This window comes from Amblyomma mixtum, chromosome 3, assembly GCF_055824585.1.
Source record: "Amblyomma mixtum isolate Tamu chromosome 3, ASM5582458v1, whole genome shotgun sequence".
NCBI lineage: Eukaryota > Metazoa > Arthropoda > Arachnida > Ixodida > Ixodidae > Amblyomma > Amblyomma mixtum.
The window spans coordinates 31,109,997-31,130,631 of NC_143014.1; the positions used below are offsets into that span (position 1 = coordinate 31,109,997).

Below are 20,635 nucleotides of genomic sequence, written 5' to 3' on the forward strand. Positions count from 1 at the left end.
CGCCAGCCGCACGCTATCTCGGTCCGAGGTCAATTACTCAACCACTGAAAAGGAGTGCCTAGCTGTTGTGTGGGCGATAACGAAGTTCCGGCCCTACTTATATGGTCGCCCGTTTCGGGTCGTGAGTGACCACCACTCACTCTGTTGGCTCGCGAATCTTAAAGACCCCTCGGGCCGGCTAGCTCGTTGGAGCCTTCGCTTGCAAGAATTTGATGTAACAGTTGTCTACAAGTCGGGCAACAAACACAGCGATGCTGACTGCTTGTCCCGTGCTCCTATCCCGTCCAGCTCTGATGACCTCGAAGATGACCCTCTATTTATTGGTGCTCTGACCACGTCCGCCCTCGCTCAACAACAGAGGGACGACACGGAATTACGGCCACTCATCGATTATCTTGAGGGTACCGCCTCGTTACCGCCTCGTCTATTCGCGCGTGGCTTGTCGTCGTTTTGCTTACGAGATGGCGTCCTCTACAAACGAAATTACGGCCCGACGGACTCCGGTTACCTGCTCGTGGTTCCAACGGCGCTCCGCACTGACGTTTTGCAGGCATGCCACGACGAGCTTCCTTCCGGCCACCTCGGATTTTCTCGAACGATGGCACGAGTTCGTCACCGTTATTACTGGCCCAGGCTTTCTGTGGCTGTCAAGCGTTATGTACGCACTTGCCGCGAGTGTCAACGTCGGAAGAAACCACACCTTTCAAGCCGGCTGGCTTGCTCCAACCCATTGCTCCGCCGAGAATTCCTTTCCACCAAGTCGGCATGGACTTACTGGGCCCGTTTCCCACGTCATCATTGGGTAACCGGTATATTGTGGTTGCCACCGACTACCTAACCCGGTATTGTGAGACGAAAGCCCTTCCCCGCGGCACTGCTGCTGAAATTGCGGACTTTTTCATCATCAGCATAGTCCTCCGCCATGGCGCCCCTTATGTTGTTTTAACTGACCGAGGCACAGCGTTCACGTCCACGCTTACTCAGGAAGTTATGCGGCTCAGTGGCACAAGTCATCGTAAGACCACAGCTTACCATCCTCAAACCAATGGCCTAACCGAGCGCCTCAATAAGACTATCGCTGATATGATTTCTATGTACGTCGACGATGACCATAAGAACTGGGACGCAATCCTTCCGTACGTCACGTTTGCCTACAATACTGCCCTTCAAGAGACGACGGGGTTCACGCCATTTCGTTTGGTGCACGGTCGTGAAGTCGTGACTATGTTGGACACGATGTTGTTGCCCGATATTGCACGCCCATCCGTTGCCGACGCTGATGCATTCGTTCGCCATGCAGAGGCTGCCCGCCGGCTGGCTCGGCAACGAACCTGCGTGCGGCAAGAACTCGATGCTCACCGCTATAACCTCCGTCACCGCGAAGTCATTTTCCAGCCTGGCGATAAAGTGTGGGTTTGGAGCCCCATCCGTCTGCGCGGTCGCTCCGAGAAGCTTTTGCGCCGTTACTTCGGCCCCTACGAGGTACTCCGCAAACTCAGCGACGTTACGTATGAAGTGCGCCCGCAAGGTAGTGTTCGTTCTTCCAGACGCCCGCCGACATCCGAAATTGTGCACGTCGCAAGACTCAAGCCATACCATGCCCGCTAGGACAACTCTCACCACGTTCAGTGCCTGGGATTCTATTAACACCCACACGCGGCTCCCCCTCACTTTCAGGCATCGAGTCGATGCCTTTCCAGAGGGGAGGGGCAATGCCGCACTTAGTTTAGACATCACTCTACCGGCGCCCCCGTGCGGTCTTTCTTCGACCTTTGTCGCGCGCCGGACTTCGTCCTCTTCTGCTCGGTGCTAGGGCCTGCCGGCTGCGCTCTGCCCAGTGTGCTCGCCAGGTACTGTTCTGCCAGGAATAGAACGTCCTACCGGCGTCCGTGACAATATCTATGGGAAAAGACTGAGAAGGATCCTGAAGGCTATAAAGCCCCCCTTTTTCCATAATTCTTCTTGCGGAAAAGGAATCTGAAACTTCGTTTTCGTTCTTTTCTTTTTTTTTACTTTTGTTCAGTACTTGATGGCGAAACATAAATTCATATATTTAGTAGTTTATATGTTGTTTGTAAGCGGCACGAGATTACACGAGCATTGCAAAAGAACTGAGCATTAATTCAAGGTGGCTGTGTATCGAAGGCTTCCATGCTTCGAAAGTAAAACATTTATTGTTACAATTGATAATACCTTGGTGTACCCATAAAATCTTTCCTTCTGAATCGACCAGTAGAGGAGCTAGAACGGAGGATCTCTATTCTTATGGATCAGAAAAGTGAAGATTAGGAAATTTTCAGGGACACGACTTGTGTTCAGTAAAATTAACTGTAGATCAATGGGAAAGCACTTTGCCCTTCAGTGGGACTTGGCACGGCTGGTTACGATAACCAGCACACAAAACGCCCCGGGCGTGCTAAGCTCTTAAAAACTTTTGCGACGTGCTCGAGAATATTTCTCGCTTAGCTAGCAGCTGGCATATCGTGCAGAGGCTACCTCTAGCCGCCCGGCTCGTCCAATTTCACCCTTCGCGACGACTGTGCGCCCCTGTGCGAGGGGTGTCAACTTGAAGCCGAATGTGGTGCGAAGCCACGCAACGCCGCGTCGAGGCTAAAATGTCCCATTGTCCGCCCGCATAGTAACGCCGTCTCGCTGCAACCAGTGCATAGGTATTAAATCCTTTTCTGAGCAGCCGTATAGGGTTGACAAGTGCGCGCGTAATACCAGGCAGAACAGTCCGTGAATCGCGTTCAAATGCAGTTTCTGAACTCAGTCATGGTTGGCCCTTCGCCTCCCTCCACTCCCCATTTAAAAAAATTTCACGGTTTGAATTTCGTTGAGCCGATTATAGTACAAAGGCCACGCATACATGAAAGCGCAATTGAGGTATCCACTGGCCCACGGAGCCACTTACGTATGCGAGTCTTCAACTTTATCATTGTAAATGTTTATTCACCTAAAGTACGCAATAATATTAGTTTGATAGTAGTATTGGCTGATGGAGACGACCATGTGCAATGCACTGCGCGAGAGTGTGTTGCTGCTTAACACGAGGCATGTTCGGCTGTGGCTATAGCGATTTTTTTAACATGGTATTTATTACAATGATGCGATGTTTTATGTCCATCAGCTAACTTGAGAAAAGAGTGGCAAATCGACACACCCAAGCAACGAAGTCATCGGTCAGTAATGAGTCATTAATTAGTAATTTGTCATTACTTGTTAATTAGTAATTAATTATGTGTGACGCCATCCAGTGGTGACGTCACCAGTGCAACAGAGGAAGTCAAAGTTGTGCGGGAAGAGCTTTCGCCTCTACGCACTTTAGACAGTCAAAGTGCCCCCTGAAGTTTTTTAGCTTCATCTGGCGTCGCTTTTGCTAGGCAACAAGAACCAAAGATGGCAAGATTCTTGGTCGATGTTGGTGAGCGCGTGAGTTCTTCGCACTAAAAAGAAAATTCCCACATGTGCTGTCACTTCGAATTTGCCATATGTTAACATATAAAAAGAACAATAACCACAGATAAATCAGCAGGTAGTACTTACTCGCTGATTAATTTATTTCCATAAACCACCGCACAATTTCACAAAGCATTATTCATTACCAGGTGATATCCAAGAATAGAGTAAACAAATCTGACGCGATGACAGCCCTCAATGAACGCAAAGGAGAGAAAGCAATGCGACTTTCGGAGCACGGAAAAACACAGCTAAATCCTCGCCATATTGCCAGAGCGGAATTTGAATCAGCAGCGGCGAAAATAGAGCAGCTTCAAATCCCAGTGCCTCGGACCAAGAGCCGATCGTAAAAGTTCCTTTTATTACATGAAAGTACACCCACCCTAACAGGCTTCAAGCCCGACTTAACCAGGTCGCATCCCGCAACCCGTCATCGCAATCACACCAGCATCCTGCTCTCACTTTGCCCGCACAACAAAATTCCGAGCGACACACACGTGTAACGAGTAAAGGCATCCGAACAGCCGCCGCGGTGGCTCAGTGGTTATGGTGCTCGACTGCTGACCCAAAAGACGCGGGTTCGATCCCGGTCGCGGCGGCTAGAATTTCTTTGGAGGAGAAATTCTAGAGGCCCGTGTACTGTGCGATGTCAGTGCACGTTAAAGAACCCCAGGTGGTCGAAATTTCCGGAGCCCTCCACTACGGCGTCTCTCATAGCCTTAGTCGCTTTGGGACGCTAAACCCCATAAACCAAACCAAGCATCCGAACAGAAATTGCGATGAACGTCGCGGCCCTGCATGGCGATCTGTGGTGCGGCTCTTCCACAAGCTAAACAGTCCCATGAGCACTAAAAGATCACATGGAACCTTAGAATCTTCCATTGCAGGCAAAATTCTTATCGTATAGGGCGTGCCCTCAATGTAATTTTTCAGTCAGTTAAAAATTAGCCCCCCCCCCCCCCTCCGCGCGCGCGCACGCGCACGCACGCACGCACGCACGCACGCGCACGCACGCACGCACGCGCACGCACGCGCACGCACGCGCACGCACACGCACGCACGCACATGCGCACACACACACACACACACACACACACACGCACGCACACACGCACACACACACGCACGCACGCACGCACGCACGCACGCACGCACACACACACACACATACACACGCACGCACGCACACACACACACACACACACACACACACACACACACACACACACACGGCATCACGGCAAAACACAAGGCAATGATCACTTAGTTTCTGGCTGCTGACACACGCGACAGTTCACTGGCCATGGCACAAAAGTGCCTTTTTGCACGAAGCCACGCTTTGACAGACAAGGTTGACGTGTGAAATTAAAAAAACACTCTTCGCGGCCAATTGAACACACATTCGTTGCACCCGCTTTAATACACTTTTATCCAGCAAGGAAAGGTACGGCTGCCAATACATCGGTACAGGAAACAACGACTCAATCAAAACGTCTGTTATTTGTCTTGTGGATAATTGTATAGGTATTCTGAGGAAATCTGCACGATGAGGAAGTGGAATGAGTCGGCGACTTTCTCAAGGAAATCCCACAAAGGCTCCTCACTCCTATGACCGGTGGGCGCGTACGGAATAGGCAAATGGCCACTTAATCGTGTATTAAACGCAGCTGGGAGGAATGGATGGGTTGCTGTTTTAAGAAAGAAAAACCTTGAAACAAGCTGATGAACAAACTGGTGCTGAAGACCTGCTCCACCAGCCTCGAGAGGGAGAAACAAATTGTCCCGACGCATAGGCTCCCATTGAGAGCGCCACACAGAAGTCGCCGAAATTCTATGCATTGCTTGTACTTTTAACCTGGCACAATGCAACACCTGCATGACACAGATAAGCTTCGAAACCAAGCAGATATTGCAAACTTCTGCACATGCAAATAGAGACAACTCCGCCGCGGTGGCTAAGTGGTTATGGTGCTCGGCTGCTGACCCAAAAGACGAGGGTTCGATCCCGGCCGCGGCGGCTGGAATTTCTTTGGAGGAGAAATTCTAGAGGCCCGTGTACTGTGCGATGTGAGTGCACGTTAAAGAACCCCAGGTGATCGAAATTTCTGGAGCCCTCCACTACGGCGTCTCTCATAGCCTTAGTCGCTTTGGGACGTTAAACCCCATAAACCAAACCAAACCAAAGACAACTCCCTGCCCATCCAAGCCTGGGTCTGCCGCTTGACAAGATCTGAAAAACCCCAGCAACGCCCACTATTACGATACCGATACACGGGAAGCCCCAAACACTGTGAGTCTTCGGAGTTCCACCTGATGCCGCCAAAAAAGTTTGGTTTTGTACCGCAGTGAACAAGCCAGGAACCCTTTGATTAATCAAGGTTAAGAGGTGCACCCGAACTATCACAAAACTGCCCAGTTACACGCAAAACCTCGACCACACTCTATTTATCAGTATAGAAAAAGGCAACGTCGTCAGCATACGTCAAAGTCTTAATTTCACATCGCGATTGTGAGAAGCCACGAATTGCTGTGTTCTTGATGAAACTACGACATAGGGGCTCAAGATATCAAGCGAATTACTTAGACGTTAGGGGGCAGCCCTGTCGAACAGATGATTTAAGTGGAATAGGTTTGGTAAACTTTTGATTAACAATCATTCTTGCAATTGCCGCTTTATAACATAGTTGTATGCCTTTAAGCAAGACATCACCAGTGTTTGCACTCTCGAATACAGGAAACGAAAAATCATGATGCACCTTATCAAAAGATTTTGGCAGATAAATCTGAATATGAGCCACTTGACTGACCTCATCTTACACTGTCTATAACACGGAATGTACGATATTGATATGATTTTGGATACTGTGGCCTTTGATCCCGCACACTTGGTCCGGCCCAAATAAATTTCTAATGCCACAAGCTTTAGACGAGAAGAAAAAACCTTCGCAAATATCTTATTATCCACTTTGCATAAGGACATCGGACGATACCCTTCAACAGTTTTAAATCGATCTGCGTCTGTGCTTTTCGGGATTAGTAGGGTGTGACCAGTGTAGAAAGTGGGAGGCAAAAAGCCCGTGTCATAAGCTCCACTGAAAACTTCCAACAAGGTAGGTACTAAGCTGGCATAAACGCTTTATAGTACTCACTACTTAGACCGTCCGGGCCAGGAGACTCCTGACTCTGCAGGGAAGAAATGGCCGATTTGATTTCATCTAAAGTAACAGACTCCTCAATGGCTGCTCGCTATTAATCGTCAATACAAGGAAATGCTTCTTTTAAGTGACTGAAATCAGACCCACTGATCAGGTTACTACTACCACCAAAGAGCCGCACATAATAGTTAAAGAAAGTACCAAGAATACCTGCCGTGTCAGTCTACGCATCACTTCCGCAACGAATTCCTAAAACCTTGGAAAGAGTGGCCTGCTTTTCATAATTAAACGCGCGGCGAGATGGTTGTTGAACTCCAGTCTTCGCGACCTAATCAAGGCACCCTGGTACTTTTCTGCGCTAAACTGTTTTAACTGCGCTTTAATCTTGTTGATATCATCAAGTACGATCCGGAGAAATTCTTTTCAACTCATGCAATTCGTTCAGGGTGCACTTCAATTCACGAAGGTGAAGGCGCTTCAAGGATGTGATTCGCAACAATGCTTCAGTAGCAAGCTTCTTAAACTCCTGCTTAAATCTATCCCACTTTTGAAAGACTGAGAGATCTGCACGTGCCCACGTATCTTTGAAGCAAGCAGCTACAGCGCGCTGAAAGATTTCATCTGAGAGGAGGGAATTACTTACCTTCCACAGCCCCCACCGCGGTTGGAGAATGCGTCGAGTGTAGCTTCGAGTGTATCGGGCTGTGTTCTAATTGGTATCTAGAACTTGCAAGGGGCAAAACTGTCGTCTTTCATCCCTTCGTTCGAAGCAATGCTGGGTGCTGTAGTAGAGCTGCACCCGTGGTCGTGCAATGGATTCGGATAAGGTGAAAGATAGGCCTGCCTATGCTGCCACCAGCAGCTTTATGTAACCGCGCACAGAGGTAAAAGGCGCTCAAGGAGGCCCAGCCGTAGAAGAGTGGGCGAGCGCTATGGGAACGCTCAGTACGCTTCCAAGCGCGGAAAAACAAAAAAAAAATGAGCTCACCACCTTTGCAGGTCCTACTGAAGAGCGTTAGCAATGTTTTTTTTCAGCTATGTTTTACATTCAAACGATGATAGTTCGGCAACCGTCTTCGTTATGTCCGAGGCTGAAATTCATCATGCTCGAATTTCACTCCCAGTTCCCAAATTTGGATACCATCACGAAACGACAATTCGTTTGGTACCACCCGCATCCCTCTGCGACCAATGGTTCATCCGCCATGGCCCACCGAAGGTCTCCCCCATTACGGTTTCGAGGACCAAAGGTCGTCGGTGTGAATCCCTCACACACACTAAGCTTCAACTCGGCAGTAATTTTCTCCGCCATACGATGCCGATTCGTATTCCACCACTCCGAGCCCTCTGCGTCAGACGTGTGGGCCACAGTTTGGTCAGCAATGGCGAATTTAAGTGGTGCCAAAACCGGGTTGCCTGTGCCGGCCCGGCGGCCGTGTGCGCGTGTTTGGTTGATCCCATGATCAGCCGCCATCTTGAATCTAAGCCGGAACAGGACAAGTAATGTTCGAAGAAGAATTTGTAGTAGTAGCAGCTAACGCTAGCGGCTGAACGCTGCGGCACGTAAAGCAGCGCGTTCGGCGAGGGATGCCCAGCGCACTGTGCAGCGGGTGTCTTGCTGGTGGCAGCTCCTCAAGCTGCAAAAGCAACAAAGGTAGCCGAGCGCGTTGCCCTCCTCGAAGAAAAAAAGATGAGTCAACAGTACGTCCAGCAGCCAAGGGACCTGGCCGGTACCGGAGCGCGGCTGACCCCACCTATGAGCTGTCAAAATTAGCCGGAGACTTCCTCTATGGAGTCCGTTATAGCCTAGTCGCTTTGGGACGTTAGACCCCGTAAACTAAACCGATCCTTTGGCATTAATCGCTTTGTCCCGGAAGAGAGCAAAAACTGGGATTTTTCAGCCATAGCTTTTTAGCGGAGAGGATAACTTTGGGTTGGAACTTGGAAGTGATGGGTAAGAGACGACTAACCGCGGAAACTGTGGATGTGTCACTGGGACAGCATCAAAACATGTCGGTCACTCGCATAAGTTTAATGCAACAATCGCATGTAAGAACAGTTACAAGTATAACAGAAGAATTAGAATTAATCAAAAGAAAGCGCTCACGCAAAGCACTGGCATATAAAAAAGCCAGCTATATTAGAAGACAATAGGATTACATTTATACATCACTTAACCAATTTTATGAACATAAAGATGTTCAGCAGCAGGAAATGATGAATGAGGGGGTGGGAGGAGCCAGAAAGAGCCGCCGTAGTGAAGGGCCCCGGATGAATTCCCATCGCCTAAGCTCCTTTAACTCGCACAGTCATCGCACGCACAACACGCGGAAATTGCTTCATCTGTCGCTCGTCGAAGAGCGGCCGCCACAGCCGGGACTCAAGGCGGTGGCGTTGGCCTCAGCAGCCGAACTTTAAAGCCACTGGGCAAAATCTACCGGATGTAGTTCACCTCCTTGCTCTGCCGACCTCTTTTGCTCAGCACCTTATTTCGCTGCAGAGCCGCGGGTTGGCAGACACCCAAAGCGTTACGCCCTTTATTGTAATCGGTCTCCTCGAGTCGCTAGTTGTGCAGCCTGCGTCTAGTTATGTCGTGTCGCGTAGTAAGGGGCACAGGTGAATGTGGAGCCCCATTGAAGCTCGCTTCGGCTCACGCGTTCTCCGGGCCCCTCTGCTCATGTGACACTCAGGCCAACGCATTGCGCGCAGCGAAGGCTACTGATGACGGCGCAGCCACCGATCCCCGTGCGCCTTTCATACCTGCGGTCTCTCCGTCCCCGCGGAGTGGCTCGCTCACCCACATCGGGTTCTGGATCAACGGACGCGGCCGCGGAATCCGGCTTACGCGGGCTTCCCTGGTGCAATGCGAGTGGCGCGGCGCGCGTGAGAAAGGTCGAGCGGGGCGCGCAGCGCGCTGGCTGCGTAACTCGCGCGAGGGTGGCCGGAAGCCAGATGCATACGCGCGCGGTCGTGGTGTCCTCGAGCTGCGACCAAGGCGCATCGCCGACGTGGCTGTGCCTCAGCGTAGTTTGGACCGCCGCAAACCTGTCGGAAAACACTCGCCGCGGCTGAGGGGTAATAGTGTTTGGGTTCTTAGCCAAAGGTCACGTGACCCAATACTAAATGCGGAGGCCACTGCATTTAGACGGAGGTGAAATACAGAAGCACCCGATAAGTGTCACTCAGCACCAAGTGTCACTCCGTGATAAGCGTCACTCTTAAGAGCTTGCAATGCGGTGTTATAGCCCAAGTTGTGTGTCGTGCCCCATGTTGCGTGGACGGTGTTTGGTCTGAAACTAGGCTGTGGTGATGGTCAAGAGAGAGCCGGGTAGCGCTGAAGAGGAGACTAGTGCTGCTTATTTTACATATTTACAGCTCTCAAAAGACATAGCATAGCCTTGCATCCTGCCTTGCGGTGGGTTTTGTACCCTCTAATGTCCCCAGCTCCCTAGCTGGGGAATGCAGTTACGCGATGAGTGTCCAATTGGCTGGCCGTACATGCCGTCTGGGGGGCCCGCCCATAGCAGGAGGCTGCACCGGGGCCCTCTCGCAGCAGTTTCGGTGGTCATGATGATGAGGCCACAGCACTTCTATCCGCAACGAAGTTTCACCACCGAGTAAAGCCCCGCCGTTACCGGGTGCTGACCAGGGTCAACTTGAAGCCTCCTTCAAAGAAAGGTCGTGCTTTCCGAAGAGGTCGTCGGCTCCCGTCCGCAGCGATCGTAGGAAAGGACGGCTTCCTCCCCCTACCGCCGCTGTTCTCAGTACACGGAGGATTGGAGACTTTGTTTTCTCCGCCGCCGTCCGGCTGGTTTGCACTCGAGGTGGGGATGTATCCCTTCCTTCCCAAGACAAAGGGGAGACGCCGCCGCTGCTTGTCAGGAGCCGGCGCCTAGCCGTCGCGAGGATGATGGCTTGGTTGACAGTTCACGGTTCCCGCGTGTTCTGCCCGCGTTGTTAGTAATACGATCCCAACAGCTCGTCCGCCGCCAGGTAGAGGCCTACGAAAGGGGTTACAGCTCTTCGGTGTCCTCTGAAGAGGCCGCATCAGCTGGGCAGGACCTTTGTTTCCTGGGTGATCCGGAGGCCAATGTCTGCAGGCCAAGGATTTCAGGTCGAGCATTAGAGGAGTCACAAACGTTACTAGTCCCACGCAACACACTAACTACTGAAATAAAAATTACTACCGCTTCTCCTCTGTCCTCCCTCCCCCCTCCTGAGAAATGCAGACAATCCCCCCAATTTCAAATCCCGGGGAAAGGTCTGGTTATTTTTGTTTTGCCTTTGTAATGCGAACTCTCATGTGCGCACATGCCTGGTTTCATTGCTGAAGCCTACATATGTGATCTTCACTGAAATGCAGTCAGTTGATAGTCCAGCGTTGTCTTCTATTCTTTACTCTACCTGAGTCCTCTCCGCTGATTTTTTCTGTCACTTATGTATTAACTCGCCAGCTCTCCACTTCACTGACGTCCTACAGGTCAGTCGTCTAGCTTCGAGAAACAACCAGAAAAAAAAAAAAGGTTTGAATGCCGTATAACACCAATGGAAAGAAGCTCCGAGAAGCCAGCATGCAATTAAAACGACCTGCCCATCGCGCCACATGTCACATCTGCGATGGCGCCGTGAGAAACTCGTCGCATCACAAGGCGCACAGCAACGAGAGAAGACGCTTCGCTGCAATGCTGATGGTGATGGTGTTTTTTAGATGCCTTTTATGGTAGCATTTTAGTGACTACTGATGTTCTGAGCTCACAAGGGTAATTGAAAGTCGTTAAGGCTTGCAAAACAGACGACGTTTGTAGTTGCCTAATGATGCCGTATTGCTGTAACCTTCTTGAAACCTTAGTCAGTCAGACGCCCTCAGCGTTCAAAGCGTTAGTGATGTCGTACGTTCACGGCAGTAAATCCTCTTAAGGCGCATGAAAAGCTTGGCGTTGCTGTGGGACGTGAAATTTCGCCTTCACTGCCTTCCCGGTATTTGACGCACTGGCGGCGCAAAGTTCGGGAGGCACGATCCGCCGCATGGCTGCACGGATGGGAGAAGTTTCGGTTTTCGCGACAAAGCCTCCAAAGCGCACGGCCGGCGCATGCAGCGGAGCAGTATGCTTATCTTCGTAGCGCCCTTACCTGGGGTTGTGTTTGCGCGGCTCTCTCGGGAGAGAAGGGGAGGAATAAAATGTCCTCTTATCGGTTTGCTTGAGTAATAAATCGCAAATAATAAATAAAGATCACAGAATAGCACACAAAAAAAGCGCAAACAGCCGTTTCTGAAGCCCGTATCTTCGCTTTTAATTATCTATACACACATTCGCATTTTATCTGTAGACGCATTTTACTGATTTTATCTATACACGCATTGGGTCACGTGCGTTAATCGCAATCAGCGACTGAAAGTGCACGCACTGAATACTTCGCCGAAAGGAAGGCGTGCCTGCTGCAGCAGAGCGTATGGCGCGGGACACGGAACTATACTGCTGAGCGGCCGTTATCCTCGTGCTCTTTGTGACTGTTTGCAGCGCAGCCGAGCCAATCGTGCAACGTTTGCTTTGATCCCACCTCGTGTTCGCTTCGATATACTGAAGGCCGTGCATCCATTTGTTCGCCTGCTGGTATACCAGCAGCGGCGAAGAGTTCAGAAATCCATAAACTGCGGTAACAAACGTGCTCCGAGAAGAAACAAATGCAGAAATACAAGTCCGCTCATTTTCGTTCTGGGACACGTAAGTGACGGGAGAAAGGTTTGGAAACTATGTTCACGGTTCACATCTGAAAGCCGCTCAAAGTGTAAAGACTTTTTCTGTTAATTGGTACTCTTCGTACCCTCCACTGCTCTACTTGCCGGTTTAAAAGATACATTCATCGACTCATTGATGGACACCAGAAATTACTTCATCAACACATAAATCAAGTTTAAAACCTCCATGGCTAGGAGCGACAAGGCCAGCTGGCGTTTCAGTTGGGCCGATGCTAACCGAGCACTTAAGGAGGCCGGAGGCGGATTAGTAAGGAATAGCGTCGATAATGGTACGGGGCACTGTAAAACGCAAAGCTCTGTATACAGTAATAAAACTTTTTGGGGCTAATTGTGGTTGCATGCTTTGGCTGTGGTTGCATGCTTTGGCTGTGGTTGCATGCTTTGGCGCTACTCCTTTCCTTAGGTTCTGCATACTGTGTCGCATGGGAGAGGTAGTTTAGACAGAGGGAGCGGAGATGTCACAAGGTGACGTGACCTGCCTCGACCGACCGATGAGCGACTTTTGTGACAGGCGCAGGGCACAAAATCGCATGATGGAAGTCATATGGCTCCTTCACACTTGGGCACTCGGCGGCGAGCCTAACTGGAATCCGCTGCCGCGGTAGAGATTCCGCCGAAATACCCAGCCGAAAGCCCGAACGGTCCAGGACAAATTTCTGCTGACGAAAATATTCCGCCGATTTTCATCAGCCTATTGGGAAGGCAAGAAGGAAGTTGCGTTCCCACAGCGACATCCATGGCAGCGCCCTTCGAAGCAGGGACGTTCTCTCCGGATTGAATTCGCCGTTGTTACTGCTGTTTTCGGTACACGACGTAGCCAGCAGTCACAGAAAACAAGGAGCATAAGGGATATTTTTTTTTAATTTGTCCTGTTCATCAATGGGAGATTAATGCGGTCATTAGTAGTAGTAGTAGTAGTACAAGACCTTTATTCGGCCATAATTTACAGGGTGAGCATGTCGACCGCCTGGGCGACCAGAAGTCGCTGTTCTTCCTCCCCTTCAGCGCCAAGCCAGGTCATTATATTTTAAAGATAACTGATTAGAAAGCAGAAGAAAAAACAACCACACACCGCCGGTGGGATCTAAACCCACGACCTCCAAATTTTGCGCCCGGGGCTTTACCAACCTAGCTATGGCGACGGCTGTCCAATCTTCGGCTTTCGGGAGTATTTATGTGTTGTGTAACCGAACTTTCACTGGCCACAAATAGAGCAACGGTGTTTCGCTTCATCTCATCTTGCCTATAAAAAAGCGTGTGAACGATAAATTTGTTTCATTTCTTTATTTATAGCCTGATACAACTGAAGTCTGCATTGAAGCTCCACTTACATTCAGGATCGCCGCACAGAGTTCCCCCACTACAAAAAAATTGTCTATTTATAAAACTTTTTTCTAACAAAAAGCTAATTACGAGAAGAAAAAATTAAAACATCTAGAGCTTGGGTACCTGGCTTGTTTAATAAAGTCAAACAATAAAAAGCTGGTCTCGTTTACTGCTGTGATTGGCTAGCGGAGTAATACAGGATGCTGCGGACTGTGGCCCATTGTTATCAACTGCTGCATTTTTTTAGGTTGTATCTGCCGCTTCAAGGCCTAAAAAGGAGCGTCAGTCGGTTGACGAAAATGTCTCCCGTTCTAAAAACCAGATGGGGCGACAAGACTGAGCTTATCTCTGCGTCTCAGTTTGCAGACGCTGAACGAAAACTGCGAATATGACAAATGCGTAACGTCACGCATAATGCTTGCATTTAGCGTACGTAAGCGTGCATACGCTTATGGTAGACAGACGGAACCCGTTTATACTTTTTTCTAACCATATATATCTGTGCCGCGAGCAGACGGCATGTGGAGGATGAGGCGTGGAGGAACACGCTTAACGCGAGTAGTTGCGGACGAAGCGGCTACCCGGTGGCGGGCAAATCTGAACGAGAGATCGTTTCGGTAGCGGTGTATTGCACTCGCTCTCGACGTCCAGTGCCCAAGTGTGAACGAGCCATAATGGTGTCGCATTAATAACAGGAGAAAGGACAGCCCCGAAAAAGCACAACCAAAATAACAAAAGGTGTAGTAGGAGTAACCGTCTGTCCAAGTAGCAGAGCGAAACGCGTCTTCGAAGGTGGTTGCCAAGGGAGGATCCCGGAGGGTGGCTAGCAGCGTAAAACGCCACCTGCCAGCCGCGAAGAGCTGCGCTCGAATTTCTCATTACCGACTAGCTATCGTAATCACCTGTCAATTTTTTCTTTCGATGAGGGTGATCGAAGAGACGCCCACGCAGTCGTCTTTGGCGCTGTTAATTTTGATGGCTTCCGTTTTCAACCCGGTGTATTCGCTCTTATTACCAGAGTATGCAAGGCGATCGAGCTCAAGCTGAGTGCACAGCAACTTTGCCCTTTGCTTGAACAAAAGAAAAAGGAACGGTGAAGAAATGGGAGCCCCAAGCCCTAACAACAACATCTGCCCTCTTGGCGAACAAATGCGAGAATATCTTGGCCATTTTTATAAGCAGCGACTCAGCAAGGAGCAGCGAGATTCGACACGAAGCTGCCAAGCATCCTGTTGTTTTAAGCGGTTGCCATCATGCAGCTGCATGTATAGCCCCAGTCGAACGTGTGTGTAGCAGACCCCGCGGGCGGCGTGAGTGGGAATGAAGGCGGAGAGCCTTTGGTGCACTACATCGAGCGGCACAAGCAGGACCGTCCAAGGGGTAGGTCAGACAAAAGGGTCGTCCGAAGAAGGCGTTTGTACTCTAGCTGGCCTCTAGATAGTTCTTAAGTTCTCCTTTCGCCGTCGTCTACGCGTCCACTCGCGTTCTGGAATCGGCTGTGCCAGGATGGGAAACTTAAATAAAGGCCGGGGCAGAAACGAACACGCCCTCACCGTCAACCTGTCCATCTTGCCCTCACCTCACCACTCCTGCTCTCCCTCATTCTCACCATCCCCAATTTTTTCTGCGGCAATTCTCCCTCACCCTCACCTCACCAAGTGAAGGCCTCAGAAGGGCTTGCACTCGTGAAAGTGTCCATGTCTGCATGCCACCACCTCAATAACTCAAAGGAATCCAATACAGTGATTCGCCGCTATTCTAAACCAGAGACACTGCATTATTCCCCGCAATCCAAGCTCAACGCTCTTTGGTGTTGTCGATTACGGACGTCTGTTCAAAGCGAAAGAGAGTCTGTTGTTGGGCGAGTCGATCGATGATTATCAACAAAGTATACTGCGTACGCACGAACAAGGACGAGAAGGATACATAACAAGCTCGTTACTGATTTTTATTTAAAAAAGATGCATCTTTTGTAACTTCTAACCGACATATCAAGGACTGTGCACAGTCCAAAAACCTGCCTAAACTTTTATTAAAAAATTGACAGACAGACAATTACGGTCACCGGTAATGCGAAATTTGAGCGCAGCTCATCACACACCACCTGCCACCGCTGGCAGATAGATGCCTGTTACGCTGCGATAGCCACCCTCCGGGATTTTCCCGTGGCAGACACCTTCCGGGAGTCCATTCCTCCGCTGCACCTATACCTGGCATGGTTGTCAGGTGCGTGGCGTATTACGCCGACTACACCGACGCCGACGACTACGACGCGGAATGCAGGAACGGGAGCCTAAGAGCTGCGCTCTAAAAGAAGGCAGGTTTTTGGACTGCGCTTAGCCCTTGATATGACGGTTTGAAGTTATAAGAGATGCGTCTTCTTTCGCATAAAAATTAGTCTGCGCTGCTTGTACACCTTTCTAGTTCTTGTTTGTGTATGTGCAGTACCCTTTGTTGATAATGCTCAACGGGAATGCACGGAGACTGCATCTCGGTCGATATTCTCGTCCGCTGTCCGAGAAGAACTCAGTCTTTCCTGCTCAATAATGATCTTACGCAACGAATGATAATCTAAAAAATATAATTCTGGAGTGCGCAATAGAAGTAGACGGCAGGATAGTTTTACAGGATACCGGCAAGCTCTCTCAAGAAACGAAGCTTTCATAGATTACAAGAAAGCTTTTGAACAGGCAAAGCAGAACGATGGGCACAGAAATTGATATAAAGAAATCTAAAGTAATGTTCAGTAGTCTCGGAAAGGTTCAGCATTTGCCATAAGCAGCGAAGCATTAGAAGTTTCGGGGGAATATATCTGCTCAGGGCAGGTCGCAACCGCTGACCTGTACCAAGTGAGTGAAATAACTAGAAAAATAAGAATTGGGCGTAGTGCCTTTTGCACGCACTCTTGATCAGGCCATGAATAGCACCTTGCCAGAATCTCTCAAGAAGGAAGGCTTGCAATTGAAGGCGAAGGCGAACGAAAAGGCTTGACATTAAGTTGGCGACAGCGCAGCGAGCTGTGGAAAATTACAGGTGTAACGTTAGCAGAAAGGAAGAGAGCATAGTAGATGTGGTAACAAACGCGAGTTTATGACATCCTAGTCGAAATCAAGAAGAAATGGGCTTGGGCAAGGGATGTAATGGAAGGCAAGACAACCGATGGGCCCTTAGGCTAGCGGAATGGATTCCAAGAGAAAGCAAGCGTAACAAAGGGGTGTCATAGAATCATGTGGGCGGATGGAATCGGGAACTTTGCGCGGATAAGGTGGACGCAGCTTGTGCAGGACAAGGTTAATTGGAGAGATAATGAAGAGGCCTTTGTCCTGCAGCGGACATATTTAGGCCGGGGATGATGTTGATGTCCACTGGACGACAAAGGTCCCTCCCTCTGATATACTGATCCAGCCACAGCCACCGTGTCGCAGCAAATTTCTTGACCTCGCCGTCACCATGGCGCTCCAGTGCATCCAGCTAGATTTCCTTTCCCTTGGTATCCGCTATCCCAGCTGTTGCCAGTGCTGCGAATTACATCTCTTATCCAAGTCCAATTATTTCTCCTTGTTTCAGCTATCGTTGACAGCAACAATCCTCTGCTCTGCCTGTCTGTTAACGTTACATCCATCATTTTCCTTTCCATATTCAAGGCGTTTCCCCTAAGACTTTACGCAATTTTAAAAATCGGCTTTTTGCGTTAGAAGAGCGCTTTTTCCGACATAGCAATTTCAGCAGTGTAGTACATCAGAATACAGCTAAGACGTGCTAACTAGCAGGGTAGTTAACTTATATTGAATAGTTAACTTTATAAGTATTACTGTTAGGCTCCTTAATTATTGGAAGACGTGTAGCCCACCGTAATTATAATATCACATCAGTTTTTATAATTTCAAAAACGCGGTCTCCCTCGGCGCTGTGGCCCAAATAAATTTTTGCTACATCGCGCCAAAATACATGCGCTTTCGACCTACTTGCAGGCAAAACAATTTTCAGTGCACGTAACTCGTCGAGATAGCAAAAATTTGTAGGCCAGCAGCGCCGAGGGTACTCTCGTATTCGATATTCAACAAATCGATATGGATATTAATTGCGGTAGGCTAGACGCTTCTCCATAATTAAGAGGCCCAACAGTGATAGTTAAAAAGTTAGATTACTTCACCAGCCTGCTAGTTAGCACGCCTCAGCTGTATTCTAATGCACTGCAGCGCTAAGAATGCTATGGCGAAAAAAGCGCTCTTCTAAGTCAAAAAGACTATTTTTAAAAACTGTGTACAGTCTTAGGTGAAACACCCTGTTCAACCTCACTCTGCTGAACTTGGTCTCGTTTTAAGTCTTATCGTTAGCCTCCATGTTTTGGCCCCGTAGGCTTGTGACAAAAAGCGTCTGTTATATATTTTCTTTTTGAGGGAGATCGATAAGATGTTAATAACTTGTTAGTGCGCGGATGAGATAAGTTTTAACAAATTTTTATTTTCCTTCCAACCTTTTCCCAACTGCCTGGATCGATGTGCCGTGACTATTTGGACAAGAGTGATATACTTGCTCCCTTCCCCGCTACTTTCAGTCATTCACTACACATCTCAACTGCTGTCCCTTAACCAGGCTCACGAGCAGTAGAGTACTTCCTATTACTATTTAAGCATTGTCTCGGCTGCTGACCCGAAAGACGCGGGTTCGATCCCGGCCGCGGCGGCTGGAATTTCTTTGGAGGAGAAATTCTAGAGGCCCGTGTACTGTGCGATGTCAGTGCACGTTAAAGAACCCCAGGTGGTCGAAATTTCCGGAGCCCTTCACTACGGCGTCTCTCATAGCCTCAGTCGCTTTGGGACGTTAAACCCCATAAACCAAAAACCAACCATTGTGCTTTGCTTGCTGAGGTGCTCAGTTATGCGCTATACTCGTACTTAAACCACTCAATCATGTTCATAAGATCACCCGGGGAAAATTTTTACCAGCCGTTTCAGACACGTCAGTACAGAGATACGCCGATATGGCAGCGCACCTACAAGCCGCGTCAAGAGTAAGCAGAATATTACTGTTCTGTGGTCAAATTCCGCTGGCATCCGGGATATTGGAAATTCTGGAGCAGTTACATGTGTTCGCGCAGAGATGGGGGAATCGGGACGGTCGCACGTGAGCCACACTATGTGTGCGGAATTCCACAACCTCGTATATGTGAGTGCTGTTTGATCCGAGAACGATGTTATATTAACTTCACACGCATACAAGCGCTCACACACCGCACTCATGAATGCGGGAAGGCGATAGCGTGGAGTGCCTGTGTAGCCGTGGCAACCACCACCATTGTTCGCCGCATGCGGCTGCGTACGTGTGTGAGCTTCTCCGGCTAGCGATAAGCGCGCGACCAGCGAAGCTTCTGAAATGCTTTCACCGTTTACTTATCAGCCTTGTTTACAGAGATACCTAACATCCAAATAAAAAAATATATAGAGAGAGATAAAAAACATCGATTGAAAGGACACATGTCTGGCCATACGGCGAAGCACTTTCTCAATGTCCGGTGGTGCGGAAATCACGTAGCGTTTTTAATGCGAGGGCTTAGGGTTTATCAGGGGTCTCCCAGCGCCGTTTCAGTCCGCGGCGCATAGCTCTACGATGTCACCATCTGCTGGTCTGACGTCACCCCCCCCCCCCCATCGCGACGGAGCAGAGGTGCAAGAGGTGGCAGCTGTTGCAAAGGCGTTACACCTACTCCTCCAGACTACTCAAGACCTTTCGACCTTTAACTGAACCGTATGTGTGCTTCAGGGTAACTAGATATTTTGAGGTCTTGGCTATAGTCATGCACGAAATTGTCTGGGACATCTGCGTTACTCTCGTTACACACAGACACGGTTTTCCATCGCATCAGGACTTGCGCCGGCTGCTAGTCTCTAGTTTTACCGAGCTGCTCCTTGCTGATCATACCTCCCTAACTTTCTACACGAATGCCAGCCTTTCGCGCAATCTAGTTGTTACGATGGTTGTGAACCCGCGCCTTTCACCACTCCACGCCACCACCGAATTGCATCTACGTGCCATTACCGACCTTGAAACACACGTCGAACAATTAAGCACATTGCATGTGAGCATCACATTGCTATATTTATTAAACAGTAGTCGGCCTGTCGTCACCCCCTCTCCAGTCAGCTCCACGGTACATTGTCGAACTCCTTGAGCCCATCCCAATGGACCCGCTTAACACCTGTTCGTTGTTTTCGGTGACTGGTCATAACAGCAACCGCGGTAATAGGCACGCTCCTGCGCTAGCTCGCGAAATCTCCGACCGAGCTTGCGGGGATGCGGCGCCGACTCCAATTCCTAGTGTCTTCTCCGCATCCTCCTACCTGGCAGAACTGAGGCTACCCATGCAGCACTAGCCACCTCCTCATCCCCACTTTTCCCGACACCACCGGCCAGCTTCAGACCAACGTTTACCTTGCCTCGTCCTCCTCCACAGTTTCCGTGGTCTGCTGGGCACTCCTCGATGTCCGCACTGCGAAGACAGTCCTCCTTCCTCACACGGCGTCGGCCTGCTCCCATACTCCTCCCTCCCCAACCCTACACCACTTTGATGGGAGGAGCGCCGGACCGACTTCATCAGCGCGGCAGGCCATCGAGTGCTTGCGCGCCGGGCAGAGACGGCCTGGCCGCACTACTGCGTGCCCGGACCTGGATCCCCACCCACTATTTTTGTTGTTGTTGTTGTTGTTAGTCTTTGAAAATATGGCACATACCCACACTGGGAGATCGGCCAAGAATCGGGAGGCAGAGGTTGCTATTCACCTGTACATACTAAGGGCAAAAGAAAAGCACATGGGAGAGCAATACCGGGGGAGTCTACCACAAGGAGGGCAGGGAGTGAAAAGAGATAAGAGTTTGGATGGAAAAGAGAGAGAGAGAGAAAAGGAAGAAGTGATTAATTCAAAATGTATTGCATAAA

General features: G+C 49.6%; 1 long non-coding RNA gene across 3 annotated transcripts in view; it reads right to left on the minus strand.

The window, feature by feature from the left end:
* The window catches only part of LOC149349561 (uncharacterized), a 32,162-nt gene that overhangs the window by 7,605 nt on the left and 3,922 nt on the right, over positions 1-20,635 (minus strand). Inside the window, exons 1-2 of one of the 3 annotated variants that reach the window (XR_016290120.1) lie at positions 20,131-20,243; positions 8,527-10,708 (exon numbers count right to left, since the gene is read on the minus strand). The exons of 1 other annotated variant lie outside the window; for it this stretch is intronic. This is a non-coding gene — a long non-coding RNA (uncharacterized LOC149349561). Of the gene's footprint in view, positions 1-8,526; positions 10,709-20,130; positions 20,244-20,635 lie in introns of those variants that run through there. One more of the 3 variants, XR_016290121.1, reaches the window with a different exon arrangement.